Source organism: Eptatretus burgeri, chromosome 2 (genome assembly GCF_056783735.1).
Source record: "Eptatretus burgeri isolate ZD-2024b chromosome 2, Ebu_testis_v1, whole genome shotgun sequence".
NCBI lineage: Eukaryota > Metazoa > Chordata > Myxini > Myxiniformes > Myxinidae > Eptatretus > Eptatretus burgeri.
This window is the reverse complement of record NC_140962.1, coordinates 111,694,279-111,713,142: the sequence shown is the minus strand read 5'-3', so window position 1 is coordinate 111,713,142 and position 18,864 is coordinate 111,694,279. Positions and strand designations below refer to the sequence as shown.

General features: G+C 51.5%; 1 long non-coding RNA gene across 1 annotated transcript in view; it reads left to right on the top strand.

Annotated features, from left to right (window-relative positions):
• Nucleotides 1-18,864, top strand: part of LOC147032843 (uncharacterized) — a 33,577-nt gene continuing 14,713 nt past the window's right edge. Inside the window, exon 1 of the long non-coding RNA XR_015055373.1 lies at nt 1-224. This is a non-coding gene — a long non-coding RNA (uncharacterized LOC147032843). The remainder of the gene's footprint in view (nt 225-18,864) is intronic.

Sequence of the window (18,864 nt, the reverse complement as noted above, 5' to 3'; positions counted from 1 at the left end):
CGGTCAAAATAGTGACGTCACGACGCCATTGCAAAATGTGACCATGTTTTTTACGTTGCGATTTATTATACATTTACAAGTTGGCGGTAATGCAAAGAAATAGCGTATAACATGTTAAAAAAAAATAATATGATGCGATTCCGAATTATTTTCAACGATCAATGTGTCACTCTGAAGTCGATTTGCATATTTCCAAGATGGCGGGGCCCCCTCACGAAAATGTGGTAAGCAGAAGTTGTCAATATATCGCATATTACTTGAAAGCAGCACGTAAAAGATAAAGACTAGCATAAAAATGAATACTCACTGGTCATTTTGCTATCTGGTTTATAAGGGGAAGGTCAGGTCCAAGGGGAGAAAATTGCGGTCCAAAATTGCCAAGGTCATTTATTTCTCTTTATTTGTCTTGTTTACAATATTACAAGCATGGTGATATATGGTTTTACCTGTTTTTTTAATGAGTAATACAGGTGTTTTATTGGCATTTTATCTTACGTTCTACCATTATTACGTAATATCCGTACATTTCTTATTTCACGATATCCACGCTTTGACCTTGAGAAATAAGGTCAAGGTCATTCACAAGGTCATTTATTTATCTTCGGTTGTATTGCTTTCAATATTTCCTAAATGCTGATATATGGTTTTAAATGTCTTTTTCCAGTAATAAAGCACGTTATTGACATTGTATCTATTTTTGTGTTATTTTTACACAACTTCCTAATGGGTATTGGACACAACTCGTTACATATAATAAATGTATTACATATTGTCCCCAAATACAGCCGATATTGAAAATTTAAAACTTGAATATCTCGAAAAATATTCAGTCATTTTCAAAAATTCCAAAAGCTATGAGTTCATATTAATCGATGCTATAAGAAAAAAATACACCCGTGCGGGAGTGACAGTCATCTCTTTCAGGAGGCTATATAAAATATATAGCCTCCTGAAGGTAGGGCGGTTTTTGCAAGCTTTGAAGTCACGTGACACGAAAACGAAAGCGAATATCGAAAATCTGGCCTGTCCAAATTTAGATATTGTCCCATAGATTCATATGCTACAATCAAATTCAAGATCGCTTGAGAAATGGCGGAGAAGATAGATTTTGAAAATCGTCATTTTCGTATTTTTGCCAAATTTGAAGTCACGTGACACGAAAACGAAAGCGAATATCGAAAATCCGGCCCAACCAAATTTAGATATTGTCCCATAGATTCATATGCCACAATCAAATTCAAGATTGCTTGAGAAATGTAGGAGGAGATAGATTTTGAAAATCGTCATTTTCACATGAAAATCGTCATTTTCGCATTTTTTGCCAACTTTGAAGTCACGTGACACGAAAACGAAAGTGAATATCGAAGATCCGGCCCAACCAAAATTTAGATATTGTCCCATAGATTCATACGCTACAATCAAATTCAAGATTACTTGAGAAATGGCGGAGGAGATAGAATTTGAAAATCATAATTTTCACAACTTCAAAGGCCTCGTGACCTTGACCTTGACCTTCGGTGACCTTGAAAGTCATACCATCGTGTACGTCTCATCGACCTCTATCAGGATCACTATTGACCAGATCTCCCGCTTCAACTTCATTGTGAATGGACGGACGGACGGACGGATCGTCACCTCTCTGCTCAGCACCAATATTATTAGGTCATGCTCAAAGAGATGACCTAATAACATAAAATAAATATATATGGGGTTTTGAAATTTTTATGATAGTGGAGTACTTGCTCTGATAAAGCACCTTCGATATCGCTTGCCAAGCCATCCGTTCCGTATCAACCGCACACAAGTATTAATGTTTTGGAGATGCAAATCACAAATGTCTGACGTTTAAAAATAAGATACGGGAAATGGTGAGATTTTATACATGTATCTTTAACCATTATGATTCAACTTTAAATTTAAAAATCAAATCGTTTTACTGTCCCTCCGTCTCCTATTTCGACTTTTCCGGCTGAAATCTAACAGCAACGTTCCACTCCTGACTGGCATCGAGGATTGCAATTGCAAAGCTCATTCCAGTCACGTGACTAAGTTGGTCAAAATGGCGGACTTGGTAAATGATTTCATAAATCTTGTTCTTCAGACGCACCAGTCAGAATGCTACAAATTTGGGTGACAAAGATTACCCTCGCCGAAGGAGAGGTTATTGCATTTGGGTCCGTTTGTTTGTTTGTTCGCACAGAACTTTCATGTATTTCTCTGCAACCGCTTGTCGGATTGAGACGAAATTTTCACCCTCGGTGTGACAACTCATGTGGAATGTTAATAGCGAACGCAGTGAGCTTCATACTTAACACGTGCACATGAGAGAATAGGAAACAACAACAAGAACAAGAACAACAACAACACAATACCCCTGGCAATTTGGAATCCGTGTCGTTGGCTATAATCCTTTTGCTTCCGGTTTTTTTTTTTAACGCCGTGCGGTGTATAAACACGATTGGGTTTTATTTCTATCTTGTGAATATTACTTAACGCGTGCACATGAGAGAATAGGAAACAACAACAACAACAACAACACAATACCCTGGCAATTTGGAACGTGTCGTTGGCTATGCCTCTTTTGCTTCCGGTTTTTTTTTTTTGCTTCTGGTTTTTTTTTGTTTCCGGTTTTTGTCATGGGGAATGATGCATGCCGGGAGTTAGAGGCATCGTCGGAGACATGAAAGACCCAAATATCAGACATGGTGTATATTTCCTCCACTGATTTTAATAAAGACATCATCTCCTGCATCATCAAAAAATAATTTTTAATCGTGATTTACATTATTTGATCGCTGATCCCGAATCCAGGCCGAAGTAACCGGAAATTGCATATACATTTATGAACAAGTTATTGGTAAAGCCAAAAGCTAATGTAAGAAGAATACTACGTTCACTTCTAGTATTAATTTTTTTAGATGAGATCCTGTTCTAGGCGGTGTAGTTGTCGTTGTGAAGGTAATGTTGAGGTATTATGTTGAGGTAATATTTATTTTTTTATATGAGATCCTGTTCGAGGCGGTGTAGTTGTCGTTGTGAAGTTTTTACGAATTCCTTTTCATCGCGTGCCTGACTTATTGCTTCAATATTATATACTAGCGAATATAACCCGTCGCTTCGCTGACGGTGGTGTGAAGGGGAGGTAGATGGAGAAAGCGAAAAGGAGAGAGATGGGGGAAGGGAGGCAGAGAGGACAGAGGGAAGGGAGGGGAGAGGAGGGAGGGAAGCGAAGAGTGGCTGAAGAAGGGGAAGCCAGGAAAGGGAGAAGAGTGAGGAAGGGGGGGTGGAGGTGGGGAGAGCAACACCTCATGAAACGTTGCTACACACTGTGGGAGGGAGGGGTGCGTGAGAGAGAGGGACGGATAGAGGGAGAGAGAGAGACAGACAGAAAGAGACAGACAGATAGAGAGAGCGACAGAGGTGTGGGAAGAGAGTGCTGCATTTTATTTGGAGGGGGGAGTGAGGAGGGGAAAGACAGAGAGTGGGGGGGAGGGGGAGGAGGAAAAGAAAAAAGAGATAGGTGAGATGGAGGTGGAGGTTGCATTATCAAAGAGAGTGATATGTTATGCATAATGACCGAACACAAATTAAAAACAAACTCATGTCAGAATAGCTGTACATACAATGACACAACAGAATTTGTAATGTTAATCACAGGCACATCTACAAAAACTTTAATATCCCAGTTCCAGAAAATTTGTGGGAACATTAACCAAAAGCATGGACTGAAAACATGGAAGTACCGCTCATGTATGACCGAATGATCGCATCGAGCGTGAACATCGAAAACAAAGCATTGCGACCAGATATCATACTGTTGCGGTTTTCGCGCCCGCCGGCGTGCGACGGCCACGTAACTCGAATCGCGGCACGTCGCCCACCGGACGGACAATCCAGTCGTGACCCTCTCGGACTAACGCCGGGAACCAGTCACGGGTGGACCTTTCGGTCTCACCGCGATCGAGCCAATCAGCCCCCGCGTGGGATAGGGTTGCTCGCCAAATTCGAACTACCTAAGTACCCACGCGGAGGGTAGACCGGGCGATCGCACCTCGCCGCAGGTCGACTTCGGACACGGGCCACTTAAGCGACCCGTTCCGTACTATCAGAATAACCGAGCGGTGTTATCGTCGACCTCGACGGTTCGATTAATTATCGGGCGTATTCAGCCCACTACCAACCCTTTACGTGAAGCTAGATGGGGATTCAATGGAGGAAAAGACGAAGCGAAGCGGGAAACAGTTCAACAATAAAGCACATTTATTCGCGGCACACGGGAAGCACACAAATACAATTCCACCAAATGCACACAAAAAAAGAAAACACAATTCCATTTACACAAAAAGCAAACATAAAAGTGAAAACACAGTGCAGAGCTAATTCCGACTACCGAGCACACGGCAACACTTATACAATTCTACTTCACAGACGGCGCCGACAACACATACCCAAAACCAAGGAAAAGAAATACCCTCAAGAATGAGGTAGGCCTGGGGCCGAGACCTGGTCGGGCCTACCCGTCTGGTGATGAGACGCGGAGCGGCGATGGCCCCGCAACCCGCGGGCCTCGTGGACAGTGCCTGGCAGGGGGTGGGAACGGGGCCCCCTTGGTCGCACTATCTCAGCGCGGGGGGAAACAGGAGGGGGTTGCTGATGCTCGGGGTATAGAGGATCTTTATTATGTGCGCGACGAGCGTCTCCACCTCGGCCAGGTCGCGCTGCCGGCCTCCCAGGGGTGCAGCTCCCTGCACGACGCGAGCACCCCCTCGTCCGCCCTCGCCGCCTCTCCACAGCTCGTCCCCTCCGTTCCGACTTCAACGCACACGACGAGCAGCTCCACCGCCCGCGAAGTCTTGACTCTCTGTTCCGACTCCTTCGCCTCGTTCCGACCTTTACTACTCCTTTCTTCCTCGTTCCGACCCCTCGTTCTCGTTCTGCTGACTCTTTCGCTCCGACTTTTACGACTCCTTTGACTGACGAACACCGTCCTTTTATCCCCCCGTAACTTCGCCTTTGACCCCCTCCCTTTGACCTTTCAACTCGCTCCCCATTGGCCCGAGAAAAAGTGGGCGTGAAGGCTTTTTGATCCACAAATTTGCATATATCGATCGCCCTGGGGGCGGGGCCAATTCGCCCCTCGCTCACCGATTGGACGGCAAAAAGTGGGCGTGTGTCGTTTTGGATCCGTTTTTGAAGCAGAAAATCCGTGGTTTTGTACACGCTGTTCGACGCGCGTTCTGCATGAGTCCAACACCGGTACCCACAGCGGGGCAAGAACGGTGGCGATGCTACGGTTGTGAGGTGTGCGTGAAGGTCGTGGCGGTTGTGGTGAAGCGGTGGTTGTGGTCGGTGGTTGATGTGGTTGTGATCATGGCGGTTGGTCCAAAATAAAGATAGTAAAAGAAAAACGGCTATCCTGAAGAGTCGCAGCTCGCATAAATGACATGTATTCCCACTAGACAACGGGTTTGGGCCTAACTACACATGTACTTACCGAGATACCTCACCTAAGGGACCTGAATGGTGGTTTGCGAATCTGGTAACCACAACACTACCCCCTTCCCTTTTTACAGACTCGTCCCGAGTCGTCCAATTTTCGTGTGCCATCATGTGTAGTTTTCCCCTAGTACATTTTACCTACGGATCCCTGAGTGCGACATTCATGGTATTCGTGTCCCCAAAATAAATAACCTGACGGCTGCGTAACTATCTAAACAAACTCACTCACACGGACGACTTAAATAAAATTGCCGGCGCTAAGACATACATGCCGGGGGGGCGCACTCATATTTACAGTACATCTTACCTTAACTTACAAATTTTACACTAAACCATGGCCCAGGATCATTGAACTCTGCAAAGAAAGCAGTTAGCAGGGAGCCAGGCTGCCCGCATGCAGTCTCTGGCTCAAACAATGCAGGTGACAGGGAACGTGGCTGGCTGCTCACACGCAGTCCAAGGCCTTCCCTTTTGAACTGAACTCAGTGAACCACAACGGTGCATGGGCTGCACAACGCAGTCTCCGTGCCAGCTCAAGTGGCACACGCAATGAGCACAACGAATGGATGCATGAACGGTTTGAACTGAATGCAGTGAACCACAACGGTGCATGGGCTGCACAAACGCAGTCTCCGTGCCAGCTCAAGTGGCACACGCAATGAGCACAACGAATGGATGCATGGACACAAACACGGTGCACGGGCTGCCACTGCAGGCCCGTGTTGTAGCTGCCAACGGGGCAGTTCTCGCAGCTTGCAAACTGTTGCCTTGATCCTGGCGCACATGGAAATGAACAGGGGGGGGCAAAGCAAAAATTGAACGGGGCTGGTGAACGTGGGCAGTGGGCATGGCATGGCAAAGGTGGCAGGCAAACACAGCCCACAGAAGAAGGCCGCTGCAGGCAAACTCAGCCCGCAGAACCAGGCCGGCACAGGCCTCGAAGAAAAACAGCCAGCAGATGAACTGGCCGGCACAGGCCTTGCAGTAACACAGCCAGCAGATGAAGCTGGCCAGCTTTTGCCATCAGTGGAAGTTGGTGGAGGGAGTGCGGTGGTGCTGGCCACTTGGAGGGCGGGCTCGGACCTACCTACCCGTCTCCCTCCCAACCTATCGCCTTTGCCTGTCACTGTACATACCCACTCCCTTAATTTGTCAAACCCCAATTTAGCCCCAACTTATTTTTTTTGTTGTTTTTATTTTTACTCCCCCACTATAAATCGTCCCCTAACCCCCTTTATCGTCTTTGTTCGGCTAACCTATCCTGTCACCTAGCCTACTCCCAACCCCTACGTTCCCTTCCCGGAGGGGAACAAGGGAGAGCTAACGTCCTGTGTCGAGGCCCAACTCAAGCCTCAGAATGGCCTCCCCAGAGTTCGGCGATCTATAACCAAAGTGGGTCCAGCGGCCCACAACGACAGCGAGGGGATGGATGGTGCGGAGGGGTACACTTCCTAATCTACCCTATCCATTTAACTGTTAAACTACCCCGGGGCTTTCAACAAGCGCCTCTCGCTTAAACTATTGGTTCTAACAACCCAGATTCCCGTCGCCTGTGTTGGTGTCCTCACAATTTCGGGCCTCGCCCCCCAATTTTCTCTCCGTGCCCTCACACGGTCTCCTGGCTGGGACACGTGGCTCCCTTTGGCAGGCACGACCCTCTGCCGAATCTCCCGCTATGGCACCCCCGGGCACTACACTGCCTCCGAGCCTACCAGCTCCCTAACACGGGGAGTGCCCCCCATGGCACCTCCCCTGAAACGCACACGTGGCAGGCCGGCCTCCCGGGCCCCTTTCCGAGGGTCACCCGTGCCCACTGCACTGCCCACGCGGCTAATGGCGCCCCGGGCCCCCGCACCAAGCAGGCGCACCCGTGCCCACTACTCTATCCCGGCCCCCCATGGGCCCATGGCCTACCGCGGCCGACTAGCCTGGTGCCCGGGGTACCCACTCAGCGATACTCACCTTTCGCAGCCACGCTCCCAAGCCCGTCAACAGGGCTCCTGCACCCCTCCAAATGGGTCTCGAGCCTACTTTCCCACCAACAGCAAAACGACCTCCCTTTTTCAATTTGACTAACCCAGCTAACTCACTTTACTCTGACCCCGGGGTCCCTTGGGCGGGAGTCACTCCTCCCCCCAATCACTCATCGCACCATGCATTCCCCATTCGCTCCACTCACACAGACCCGCTGGCCTCACTCATTCACCAAGCACATGTACTCACCTCACAACCCACAACTCTTCAACACACACACCACCGAACTCTGCCATCCTTCTAACTGCCTCCCCTAACTAACTCGTGCTCCCACGTCGTCCCTTAAACTACAGCACGTTCCATTTAACACTACGTAGCTAAACTACGTCCCCGCTACACATCCACAAGTCTGTCACTGTCTCCAAATAATCCCATTAATCAATTTCCCAACCTAAATCTGGCTACAATCCCTCTAACTAATCCATTCCACGGACTCCATGAGGACTTACCCCTGCCCCATGGAGTCGGTCTCGCTAAGCTAACCCTTCCCCCTAACTAGTTTTCATCCTGTGCCCAGGTAAGGGGGTCTTTCACCCCTTGCCCAGGAATCCTGTATACCCGAAAGTGAGGCTTGTTCTTCCCTTTTTTTTTTTTTTTCATGCCCAGCACCTGCGCTCTCAGAGCTCGCGCACTTTGCACCTGCCCGTGACGTCATGCAGCTGCACGTGTTCCTCGTCCCTCCTTGGACGGGACCATCCGGCAGAGATACCCCTCCTGCCGGATTCCAACCCCACGTGCAGCCATGACGTCACCGTGCGCATAAAAAAAAAACACAAGCCACACGTCTCGAGGGGTTCCCCACGCGAACACATGTGCTTTGCCCGTTGGAGCTTAACACACACGATCGCGTGGAGAACCCGTCCGGTCCAAATCCATTTACCTGCCTAAACTTTGTCCGTCCGCGGGATCGGCAAATCCACCGCTGGCGTTTCCGGACCGGGACTTCACTCTCGCAAGCGAGCACGTGGTGGCCTCGTGCGTTGCACAGCACGGACCGCGTGCTCACTGCTGGGTGAACCCGGCACGGTCCCCGAAACAACTACAGCCGCTACCCGGCTTTCTTTCATCTGTCGTCGTCGTCGTCGCCATTCAACCCACGCACACCTGCGTGTTACGACGCACACAGTCCACACCATTAAACTCACACCGGGAGACGCGGCTGCGTGCTCCCGCATGCCAACCGACATCTCCCTTACATACCGCTCTCTCACACACACGGTCTCCCTTGCACACGGCCGTTCACTCACGCGTGCGGGGCACTCACCCGCGGTGCCTCACTCGCACTCCGTGCCTCATCCACACACGCGGGGGCACTCACCCGCGGTGCCTCATCCACACACCGTGCCTCACTCATACACGCGGGGGAACTCACCCACGGTGCCTCATCCATACTCCGCGCCTCACTCACACACGCGGGGGCACTCACCCGCTGTGCCTCATCCATACACACGGCGACACTCACACACGCGGTCTCTTCCACACACGGTGCCTCACTCACACACGCGGGGGCACTCACCCGCGGTGCCTCACTCATACTGGCCGTTTCACTCACACACCATGTACTCACCTCACACGGTGCCTCATCCACACACGGCGTGCTGGGAAGCACGTACTCCGGCACCATCGCCACCACACCACTCACACACGGGGTCGCTTCCACACACGGGGACGCACTCACACCTTGCACCACACACACAGGGACAACCACACTGGGGATTTGTGTCCCCACAAGGGTCTCCGGGGCCTCCATACCCCCCAAGCTCTCCGTGCACCTGTCCACAGCACTCGTCCCCTCAACCTCGCAAAGCACGACCGAACTCACCTGGTCGTGACTCGCCTCAAGGGGGCATACTCCCTCCCCTCGTTCCTGGAGGAGGTCATCCAGCTGCTCACACCGGGTCCCCACACGCTCCGCGAGCTCAACCTCACTATCCTCCACTACCTCCGTGTGTGTGTGCGCGTCACTTACCCCGTCTTCATCGTGTTTATTGGTCTCTGCTTCTTTCTGGCGTCTTTCCCTTATCTTTATGTAGGTCAACCTTGCTTTCTCTTTAAGTCGCTCCCGTCCTTCCCTGTTTTTCACTCCTTGCTCTTTCACGATCTCCGCGTACCTCATCCTTGCTCTCCGTATTAATTGTTCTTTTCTCTCCCTCGCAATTACTTTCACCTCGTCTCTTGTCTCCCGAATTACTTTTTCCTTACCCGCCTCCACCGCGGGCCTGTCAGCCGTTGCACCCCCTTCCAGCTCGTTTGTTCCGACACGTGGAGTCGCCATTTTAAGTTCCCTGCTCACGGCCTTCATGCCCGCCTGCAGGCATCGGCCCATGTTCTGCGTCTCACCCCGTAGTTCTTTCATTTCTTTTTTCATTTGCTGTGTATTCGCATCCATCGTCGTTTTCACTTCATTCATATTCGCATCCATCTTTTCGTTCATGCCTTTCATTTCCGCATTCATTTGTGCCAGCATGGTGAATAGCTGGGCCATGTCGGGTACGCTTGAGTGAGCCATTTCGGCAGGGGTTGGGGAAGGGTTTTGGTGGAGAGGGGGGGGGGAGGTGTCATACACCGCGGCCGCTGCCGCACCCACCTCGGGCCCTGGGTTCAGTTGGGCGAGTCCGTGTTCCTGCACAATCAACATTTCCTGCTCGGGGATTCCATCCTGGACCATGGATTCTACACATTCTACATCCATTTCTAATACCCCCGGCTCCCGCTCGCCTTGAGACGCCATCTTGCTTCTCGTGAAGGGTTAATTTGCTCGCTCGTAATTTGGAGGGAATCGGGGGTCGCTTCTCTCACCCCTGGACCGATTCCCGTAAATTTAGCCGGAGACAGGAGAGCCCGTTTTCCTGTTCTCCGATACCAGTGCCGCGAGGAGGGCGATGAATTTGTATCCCACTCCTGACACCAGTGTTGCGGTTTTCGCGCCCGCCGGCGTGCGACGGCCACGTAACTCGAATCGCGGCACGTCGCCCACCGGACGGACAATCCAGTCGTGACCCTCTCGGACTAACGCCGGGAACCAGTCACGGGTGGACCTTTCGGTCTCACCGCGATCGAGCCAATCAGCCCCCGCGTGGGATAGGGTTGCTCGCCAAATTCGAACTACCTAAGTACCCACGCGGAGGGTAGACCGGGCGATCGCACCTCGCCGCAGGTCGACTTCGGACACGGGCCACTTAAGCGACCCGTTCCGTACTATCAGAATAACCGAGCGGTGTTATCGTCGACCTCGACGGTTCGATTAATTATCGGGCGTATTCAGCCCACTACCAACCCTTTACGTGAAGCTAGATGGGGATTCAATGGAGGAAAAGACGAAGCGAAGCGGGAAACAGTTCAACAATAAAGCACATTTATTCGCGGCACACGGGAAGCACACAAATACAATTCCACCAAATGCACACAAAAAAGAAAACACAATTCCATTTACACAAAAAGCAAACATAAAAGTGAAAACACAGTGCAGAGCTAATTCCGACTACCGAGCACACGGCAACACTTATACAATTCTACTTCACAGACGGCGCCGACAACACATACCCAAAACCAAGGAAAAGAAATACCCTCAAGAATGAGGTAGGCCTGGGGCCGAGACCTGGTCGGGCCTACCCGTCTGGTGATGAGACGCGGAGCGGCGATGGCCCCGCAACCCGCGGGCCTCGTGGACAGTGCCTGGCAGGGGGTGGGAACGGGGCCCCCTTGGTCGCACTATCTCAGCGCGGGGGGAAACAGGAGGGGGTTGCTGATGCTCGGGGTATAGAGGATCTTTATTATGTGCGCGACGAGCGTCTCCACCTCGGCCAGGTCGCGCTGCCGGCCTCCCAGGGGTGCAGCTCCCTGCACGACGCGAGCACCCCCTCGTCCGCCCTCGCCGCCTCTCCACAGCTCGTCCCCTCCGTTCCGACTTCAACGCACACGACGAGCAGCTCCACCGCCCGCGAAGTCTTGACTCTCTGTTCCGACTCCTTCGCCTCGTTCCGACCTTTACTACTCCTTTCTTCCTCGTTCCGACCCCTCGTTCTCGTTCTGCTGACTCTTTCGCTCCGACTTTTACGACTCCTTTGACTGACGAACACCGTCCTTTTATCCCCCCCGTAACTTCGCCTTTGACCCCCTCCCTTTGACCTTTCAACTCGCTCCCCATTGGCCCGAGAAAAAGTGGGCGTGAAGGCTTTTTGATCCACAAATTTGCATATATCGATCGCCCTGGGGGCGGGGCCAATTCGCCCCTCGCTCACCGATTGGACGGCAAAAAGTGGGCGTGTGTCGTTTTGGATCCGTTTTTGAAGCAGAAAATCCGTGGTTTTGTACACGCTGTTCGACGCGCGTTCTGCATGAGTCCAACACCGGTACCCACAGCGGGGCAAGAACGGTGGCGATGCTACGGTTGTGAGGTGTGCGTGAAGGTCGTGGCGGTTGTGGTGAAGCGGTGGTTGTGGTCGGTGGTTGATGTGGTTGTGATCATGGCGGTTGGTCCAAAATAAAGATAGTAAAAGAAAAACGGCTATCCTGAAGAGTCGCAGCTCGCATAAATGACATGTATTCCCACTAGACAACGGGTTTGGGCCTAACTACACATGTACTTACCGAGATACCTCACCTAAGGGACCTGAATGGTGGTTTGCGAATCTGGTAACCACAACAATACTTTGGTACAAAAAGGAGAGAAGCAGTGCAACTTAGCATTGCTAAGTGAGGTGTTAATACGAGTGATTTTTGACTAAACGAGACAGAAATCAAGAAAATGACCAAATACCAAGACCTCAAGAATGAAGTAAAAAGACGCTGGAAGCTGAAGAATGCCAAAGTTGCACCATTGATAGTTGGAGCTACAGGAATGATGACAAAGAACCTCACAGAGATATTAAAAACCATGCCTGGGAACATTATTCCAAACAAACTACATTTGGAAGCTGTCCAGGGTTCAGTGACGATCCTGAAGAGAGCCGTCGGAACAAAACTTTGAGAACAGAAAACTTCACAGCTTGGTCCATGAATCATCACCCCTTACCGAAATAAAGGTGGATACTTTGAGCCCATCCTGGGAGGACTCCATTCCACATTCTGAAAATAGCATATCGAGATACCACACAACGACACACACACACACACACACACACACACACACACACACACACACACACACACACACACACACACACACACACACACACACACACACACACGCCAAATCCATCCATCTATTGGGACCATACTCGGTGCAGAGCATTGGTGCTGCCTAAGCAGTCTCCTTGGCTATTGGGCACAATCCTGGACAGGTCGCCACTCCGCCACAAGATACCGGCAACCTGGCACTCATTTTGCCAACCTTGGAAGGATGACAGGCAGAGTCAACCCCACCTGGTATTAATTCAACAGCCAAGTGGGATTTGAACTCGGGATCCTTGGATCCCAAGCCCACCACCCTTACCATTAGTGCCAAATGCCATTGTGGTAATACAGTTTATGTACATACACACATATGTAAATGTACACACGCATCAAGTAAATAAAAACGACAAACACAAAGATTTTCCTTGAAACAGTGTTCTTTGAAAAAAGATTTAAAGTGGGTAATTAGCGAAATTCAATTCAAGAATGTATCAAGCCACAGAACACAAAATGTCGATCTATACTTTATGTCTTCACAGCAAGACCAAACATGGCGAACACCTGGTCGGATTGACCTTATTGTTTTTTTTTTAATATACTGTACGTCGATGTCGAAGTAAGAAGTGGATTACAAATGGAGATCACACAAAGCGATCTTTCCACATTTTCAGTGGATAAGACACCTCCCGAGACACTCACCGCACAGCACCGCGGGACCCAACAAAGGTGGAAACGTACGTCATGTCGATGTGAGATTGAAAGCAAGTGTACTTTTTCCCAAAACGAACAACCAAGCAGCTTGGAGAGCACTCGCTAAGTGGCTTAAGCATTCAAGCAAGCACTCCAATGAAACGGTCGATATGAAATGGCTCCCTTGGCACGCGATTAGCAATCACCGACCCATCATATTAAACATACACCTCCCAGAGAAGCCCAAAATGTCACGTGTCTGAATTGGACAAATGAACACTTTTCTCGGAGTCGGAACTGCTTGTAAGTTCGATTCTGGAGCTTAAATTTTGTAATTCATTTTAGTTTAAGAGATACTTGTGGCGAATGCAAAGGCGGAAATGAAATAAAGCAACGAATGCTGACGTCTCCGGGCGTTTGTAAGCATTGCAATGTACCAGCGATTTGTAGCTATGATGAACAGCTTGTTCCAAGTTGCAGCCTGTTCCAAGTCAAGGTAAAGTTGAGCAGGTCAAAAAAATGAGGCGCTTCAGACCCCAGCAAGGTTACCCAGGAAACGCCTTAAGACCCACAGCGAGGTGGCCGAGGATCACCTGATGAAGGATATAATGAAATATGGCTGTTAATTATCTTCCAAAGGATTGTTTTAATTAACCCAAACATCCAATTTTCACTCTCACTTCCTTGGAGTTTTCTTAGTATGCATGTAAAGTTTCAGGCTGCTAGGTTTTATGGTTTTGGAGTAATGGAGGAGACACACTGACACACTGAAACACACACTGACACACACTACCTTTTATTAGTATACATTTATATTGTTGCGGTCTTCGCGCCCGCCGGCGTGCGACGGCCACGTAACTCGAATCGCGGCACGTCGCCCACCGGACGGACAATCCAGTCGTGACCCTCTCGGACTAACGCCGGGAACCAGTCACGGGTGGACCTTTCGGTCTCACCGCGATCGAGCCAATCAGCCCCCGCGTGGGATAGGGTTGCTCGCCAAATTCGAACTACCTAAGTACCCACGCGGAGGGTAGACCGGGCGATCGCACCTCGCCGCAGGTCGACTTCGGACACGGGCCACTTAAGCGACCCGTTCCGTACTATCAGAATAACCGAGCGGTGTTATCGTCGACCTCGACGGTTCGATTAATTATCGGGCGTATTCAGCCCACTACCAACCCTTTACGTGAAGCAAGATGGGGGTTCAATGGGGAAAAAGACGAAGCGAAGCGGGAAACAGTTCAACAATAAAGCACATTTATTCTCGGCACACGGGAAGCACACAAATACAATTCCACCAAATGCACACAAAAAAAGAAAACACAATTCCATTTACACAAAAAGCAAACATAAAAGTGAAAACACAGTGCAGAGCTAATACCGACTACCGAGCACACGGCAACACTTATACAATTCTACTTCACAGACGGCGCCGACAACACATACCCAAAACCAAGGAAAAGAAATACCCTCAAGAATGAGGTAGGCCTGGGGCCGAGACCTGGTCGGGCCTACCCGTCTGGTGATGAGACGCGGAGCGGCGATGGCCCCGCAACCCGCGGGCCTCGTGGACAGTGCCTGGCAGGGGGTGGGAACGGGGCCCCCTTGGTCGCACTATCTCAGCGCGGGGGGAAACAGGAGGGGGTTGCTGATGCTCGGGGTATAAAGGATCTTTATTATGTGCGCGACGAGCGTCTCCACCTCGGCCAGGTCGCGCTGCCGGCCTCCCAGGGGTGCAGCTCCCTGCACGACGCGAGCACCCCCTCGTCCGCCCTCGCCGCCTCTCCACAGCTCGTCCCCTCCGTTCCGACTTCAACGCACACGACGAGCAGCTCCACCGCCCGCGAAGTCTTGACTCTCTGTTCCGACTCCTTCGCCTCGTTCCGACCTTTACGACTCCTTTGACTGACGAACACCGTCCTTTTATCCCCCGTAACTTCGCCTTTGACCCCCTCCCTTTGACCTTTCAACTCGCTCCCCATTGGCCCGAGAAAAAGTGGGCGTGAAGGGCTTTTGCTCCACAAATTTGCATATATCGACCGCCCTGGGGGCGGGCCCAACCCGCCCCTCGCTCACCGATTGGACGGCAAAAAGTGGGCGTGTGTCGTTTTGGATCCGTTTTTGAAGCAGAAAATCCGTGATTTTGTACACGCTGTTCAACGTGCGCCCTACACGAGTCCAGCATCGGTGCCCATGAGTGGCGCGAGATGACGGTGATGCGATGGTGGCGAGTTGCGACGGTAAAGGTCATGGCGGTTGTGGTGAAGCTGCGTTGTGGTTGGTGGTTGTTGTTGTGGTTGTGATGGTGGCGATTGGTCCAAAATAAAGATAGTAAAAGAAAAACGGCTATCCTGAAGAGTCGCAGCACGTATAAATGACATGTATTCCCACTAGACAACGGGTTTGGGCCTAACTACACATGCACTTACCGAGATACCTCACCTAAGGGACCTGAATGGTGGTTTGCGAATCTGGTAACCACAACACTACCCCTTCCCTTTTTACAGACTCGTCCCGAGTCGTCAAATTTTCGTGTGCCATCATGTGTAGTTTTCCCCTAGTACACTTTACCTACGGATCCCTGAGTGCGACATTCATGGTATTCGTGTCCCCAAAATAAATAACCTGAGGGCTGCGTAACTACCTAAACAAACTCACTCACACGGACGACTTAAATAAAATTGCCGGCGCTAAGACATACATGCCGGGGGCGCACTCATATGTACAGTACATCTTAACCTTAACTTACAAATCTTACACTAAACCATGGCCCAGGATCATTGAACTCTGCAAAAGAAAGCAGTTAGCATGGAGCCAGGCTGCCCACATGCAGTCTCTGACTCAAACAATGCAGGTGACAGGGAACGTGGCTGGCTGCTCACACGCAGTCCAAGGCCTTCCCTTTTGAACTGAACTCAGTGAACCACAACGGTGCATGGGCCGCACAAACGTAGTCTCCGTGCCAGCTCAAGTGGCACACGCAATGAGCACAACGAATGGATGCATGAACACAAACACGGTGCACGGGCCGCCACTGCAGGCCCGTGTTGTAGCTGCCAACAGGGCAGTTCTTGCAGCTTGCAAACTGTTGCCTTGCGGATCCTGGCGCACATGGAAATGAACAGGGGGGGGGGAAGCAAAAATTGAACGGGGCTGGTGAACGTGGGCAGTGGGCATGGCATGGCAAAGGTGGCAGGCAAACACAGCCCGCAGAAGAAGGCCGCTGCAGGCAAACACAGCCGGCAGATGAACTGGCCGGCACAGGCCTTGAAGTACCACAGCTGCAGATGAAGTGGCCGGCACAGGCCTTGAAGCAAAACACGGCCAGCCGATGGCACAGGCCTTGCAGCAAAACAACAGCTGCCGATGAAGTTGGCCGGCCTCTGCCTCGCAGCAACGCAGCCAGCAGATGAAGCTGGCCAGCCTTTGCCGTTCAGTGGAGGTTGGTGGAGGGAGTGCGGTGGTGCTGGCCACTTGGAAGGCGGGCTCGGACCTACCTACCTGTCTCCCTCCCAACCTATCGCCTTTGCCTGTCACTGTACATACCCACTCCCTTAATTTGTCAAACACCAATTTAGCCCCAACTTATTTTTTTGTTGTTTTTATTTTTACTCCCCCACTATAAATCGTCCCCTAACCCCCTTTATCGTCCTTGTTCGGCTAACCTATCCTGTCACCTAGCCTACTCCCAACCCCTACGTTCCCTTCCCGGAGGGGAACAAGGGAGAGCTAACGTCCTGTGTCGAGGCCCAACGAAGCCTCAGAATGGCCTCCCCAGAGTTCGGCGATCTTAACACCAAGTGGGTCCAGCGGCCCACAACGACAGCGAGGGGATGGATGGTGCGGAGGGGTACATCTCCTAATCTACCCTAACCATTTAACTGTTAAACTACCCCGGGGCTTTCAACAAGCGCCTCTCGCTTAAACTAATGGTTCTAACAACCCAGATTCCCGTCGCCTGTGTTGGTGTCCTCACAATTTCGGGCCTCGCCCCCCAATTTTCGCTCCGTGCCCTCACACGGTCTCCTGGCTGGGACACGTGGCTCTCTCTGGCAGGCACGACCCTCTGCCGAATCTCCCGCTATGGCACCCCCGGGCACTACACTGCCTCCGAGCCTACCAGCTCCCTAACACCGGGGAGTGCCCCCCATGGCACCTCCCCTGAAACGCACACGTGGCAGGCCGGCCTCCCGGGCCCCTTTCCGAGGGTCACCCGTGCCCACTGCACTGCCCACGCGGCTAATGGCGCCCCGGGCCCCCGCACCAAGCAGGCGCACCCGTGCCCACTACTCTATCCCGGCCCCCCATGGGCCCTTGGCCTACCGCGGCCGACTAGCCTGGTGCCCGGGGTACCCACTCAGCGATACTCACCTTTCGCAGCCACGCTCCCAAGCCCGTCAACAGGGCTCCTGCACCCCTCCAAATGGGTCTCGAGCCTACTTTCCCACCAACAACAAAACGACCTCCATTTTTCAATTTGACTAACCCCCTAACTCACTCTACACTGACCCCGGGGTCCCTTGGGCGGGAGTCACTCCTCCCCCCAATCACTCATCGCACCATGCATTCCCCATTCACTCCACTCACACAGACCCGCTGGCCTCACTCACTCAACAAGTACTCACCTCACAACTCACCAACTCTTCAACACACTCACCGCTGAACTCTGCCATCCTTCTAACTACCTCCCCTAACTAACTCGTGCTCCCACGTCGTCCCTTCAACTATAGCACGTTCCTTTTAACACTACGTAGCTAAACTACGTCCCCACTACACACTCAAAGTCTGTCTGTCTCCAAATAATTCATTAATCCATTTCCCAACCTAAATCTGGCTACAATCCCTCTAACTAATCCATTCCACGGACTCCATGAGGACTTACCCCTGCCCCATGAAGTCGGTCTAACTAAGCTAACCCTTCCCCCTAACTAGTTTCCATCCTGTGCCCAGGGTAAGGGGGTCTTTCACCCCTTGCCCAGGAATCCTGTACACCCGAAAGTGAGGCTTGCTTTTTTTTTTTTCATGCGCAGCACCTGCGCGGCAACTCAGAGCTCGCGCACTTTGCACCTGGCCGTGACGTCATGCAGCTGCACGTGTTCCTCGTCCCTCCTTGGACGGTGCCATCCGGCAGAGATACCCCTCCTGCCGGATTCCAACCCCACGTGCAGCCATGACGTCACCGTGCGCAGAAAAAAAACAAGCCCCAAGTCTCGAGGGGTTCCCCACGCGAACACATGTGCTTTGCCCGTTGGAGCTTAACACACACGATCGCGTGGAGAACCCGTCCGGTCCAAATCCATTTACCTGCCTAAACTTTGTCCGTCCGCGGGATCGGCAAATCCACCGCTGGCGTTTCCGGACCGGGACTTCACTCTCGCAAGCGAGCACGTGGTGGTCTCGTGCGTTGCACAGCACGAACCGCGTGCTCACTGCTGGGCAAACCCGGCACGGTCCTCGAAACAACTACAGCCGCTACTCGGCTTTCTCTCCTCTGTCGCCGTCGTCGTCTCCATTCCACCCACG